General features: G+C 44.9%; 1 non-coding gene across 1 annotated transcript; it reads right to left on the bottom strand.

Annotated features, from left to right (window-relative positions):
* Positions 1-2634: 2634 nt before the first annotated feature.
* On the bottom strand, positions 2635-2708 carry Trnas-cga. The gene has a single exon. It is a non-coding gene; the product is annotated as a tRNA-Ser (tRNA).
* Between the last annotated feature and the right edge of the window lie 577 nt (positions 2709-3285).

Below are 3285 nucleotides of genomic sequence, written 5' to 3'. Positions count from 1 at the left end.
GTGATGGTACGCATTTCTCCTCCTTACACGAGGCATCACAAGAACGTTTCACCAGGCAACGCCGGTCAACTGCTGTTTTTGTATGGAAAATCGGTTGGAAACTTTCCTGATGTCAGCACGTTGTAGGTGTCGCGACCGGCGCCAGCCTTGTGTGAATGCTCTGAAAAGCTAGTCATTTGCATATCACAGCATCTTCTTCCTGTCGGTTAAATTTCACGTCTGTAGCACGTAATCTTCGTGGTATAGCAATTTTAATGGCCAGTAGTGTATTGCGGTATCCTTTCCACAGTAATGATTTGCACCAACTCCAACTCTTTTGCAACTGAATAAACTGCAATCCAACTCATATTTTGATAGTTACAGAAAAACTACATACGGCTGTCGTTCCCTGCTCACAATTTGTGTCGTAATAACGTCCGCTATGCACAGATGCGCCATCGAATACTGTCGCTTGTTTTAGTAATGCTTCTACCGACGGCAAAATCCTAGATAAAGTCAGCTCGGCGTACGCATGACGAGCCGGAATGCGGCTGAGAGAGACCAGAGGGTGAGAGCAGCTGCGGCAGTGGATGGAACAGTCTGCTTAAAAAAGCAGAATGCGCGTGGCATGAAAACCTCGCTCCATCTGCTGAGTCCAGCGACGGAGGCTTCGTCCGCATTTTTGCAGCAGTTTAATTTCGAGTGGAAGTCAGATGTGAGGAGAGCGTGTTCTATTAAGCAAACATTTTTCCAGGTAATGTCTCTAATTGCGTACAGGTGCACACAGCTGAGATACAGCTAGGATCCCGTTGGCACAATCCCTTGTGTTACGAGTCCAAACTCTAAAAAGCGAGTTAATTAACAGTATATTCACCTATAACATTTGCATTCCTGTGCCTCGCAACCTTTGTATATGCTTCCTCATACTGATGAGAGATGTTAACGCATTTTTTGTGGTCGTATACGAAGCCATGATAAAGATAATATTAAACTAGAAGATGATGTTCTAGAGCAGGTTGAGAACTTCAGTTATTTGAGGAGCACAGTCACTGACGACAATAAATGTATCACAGATATAAAAAAAAAGAATAGCCTTCTCAAAGCAAGCTTTCCAAAATAAAAGGAATTTACTAACAGACAATTATTTAAGCCTAGAAAGCAGGAAAAAGTTTGCCAAAACTTTTGTCTGCAGTGTGTTAACATACGGATGTGAAGCGTGGACTCTGGGAAAGACAGAGAAAAAGAGACTGGAAGCAATGGAAATGTGGATATGGAGAAGAATGATGAAAAGAAGCAGGGTAGATAGAAAAAGTAATGAAAAGTTCTTAAGAGAAGTGAATGAGAAAAGAATGCTGCTAAATTATATAGGAAGAAGAAAATCAAAAATGATAGGGCACATAATGAGACACAACCAGTTCCTAAAGAATGTATTTGAAGGAAAAGTTTTATGGGAAAAAACCAAGAGGCAGGCCAAGAGCAACGTATTTTAATAACATCAAACAAGAAAATGGCTCTGAGCACTATGCGACTTAACTTCTGAGGTCATCAGTCGCCTAGAACTTAGAACTAGTTAAACCTAACTAACCTAAGGACATCACACACATCTATGCCCGAGGCAGGATTCGAACCTGCGACCGTAGCGGTCGCTCGGTTCCAGACTGTAGCGCCTAGAACCGCACGGCCACTCCGGCCGGCATCAAAGAAGATATGGGGATATAATCGTATGAAGAATTGAAGAGGATGACAATGGAGAGAGGGACGTGACCAAATCGACAAGGCATAGCTTTTGGTTTATTGTGATGATGATACGAAGCCATGGCAAAATAAAGGTCCATCGTTTACCGTATCGTTTGGAGGAAAATTTAGGTCCCCTCTATTCCAAAACGAATCCAATGTCTTACTGTGTGCCCCCATAGCTAAGTTGTGACGTGAAGAATGTTAATTATACCGCGAAAGACCGAAGTTGGGAATGCAGACTTTTTTTGGTAAATCTGAAAACATACCAAAAACGTCGGTGAATGGCCGAGTATTTGGTTACATCCTTATACATTTAGACCATCACCGGTGTATATCGACAAACGCAGATACACTTTGGTGGAGGAGGAAACGAGGAGCCGATGTCAAGACAGAGGCGACACACTGTCGCCAAATCATTTGTTCTGCCGAGATTGAGATCATGTGGCATCTACACTGACGGAAAGCAAAAGATAATTAATGTAGAGCAGCAAAATTTCGTGAAAACATATGTGTAGTTAACATATGTAAGTGATTAACATTTTAAGATCACAGGTTAATGTAACCGAGAGTAGAGCCACTGTAAATGTGAAATGCTGGTTCATAACCGGTATGTCCGCCGGAACGTTGCATGCAAGCATGCAAACGTGTATGTATTGTGTTGTGCAGGTGCCGGATATCACTTTGCGCAATGGAGTTCCATGCCTGTTGCACCAGGTCGGTCAATACAGGGACTGTTAGTGCTGTTTGTGGGTGACACTGGAGGCGTCGTCCGATGATGTCCCATATGTGCTCGATTGGAGGCAGATCCGGTGTTCGAGCATGCCAAGGCAGCATGACGACAGCCTGTAGAGCATGTTGGGTTACAACAATGGTATATGGGCGAGCGTTATCCTGAAACTTCCTGGCAGATTAAAACTGTGTTCGGACCGAGACTCGAACTCGGGACCTCTGCCTTTCGCGGGCAAGCACTCTACCAACTGAGCTACCCAAGCACGACTCACGACCCGTCCTCACAGCTTTACTTCCGCCAGTATCTCTTCTCCTACCTTCCAAACTCTCGGTCCGGCACACAGTTTTAACCTACCAGGAAGTTTAATATCAGCGCACACTCCGCTGCAGAGTGAAAATCTCATCCTGGAAACATCCCCTAGGCTGTGGCTAAGCCATGTCTCCGCAGTATCCTTTTTTTCAGGAGTGCTAGTCCTGCATGGTTCGCAGGAGAGCTTCTGTAAAATTTGGAAGGTAGGAGACGAGGTACTGGCGGAAGTACAGCTGTGAGGACGGGGCATGAGTCGTGCTTGGGTAGCTCAGTTAGTAGAGCGCTTGCCAGCGAAAGGGAAAGGTCCCGAGTTCGAGTCTCAGTCCGGCACACAGTTTTAATCTGCCAGGAAGTTTCATATCAGCGCACACTCCGCTGCAGAGTGAAAATCTCATTCTGAGCGTTATCCTGTTGGAAAACACCCAATATAATGGTGTTCATGACTGGCAGCACGACAGGTCGAATCACCAGACTGACGTACAGATTTGCACACAGAGTGCGTGGGATAAACAATAGAGTGCTCCTGCTGT

This window comes from Schistocerca piceifrons, chromosome 5, assembly GCF_021461385.2.
Source record: "Schistocerca piceifrons isolate TAMUIC-IGC-003096 chromosome 5, iqSchPice1.1, whole genome shotgun sequence".
Taxonomy (NCBI): Eukaryota; Metazoa; Arthropoda; class Insecta; order Orthoptera; family Acrididae; genus Schistocerca; species Schistocerca piceifrons.
This window is presented reverse-complemented; position numbering and strand designations above follow the sequence as displayed.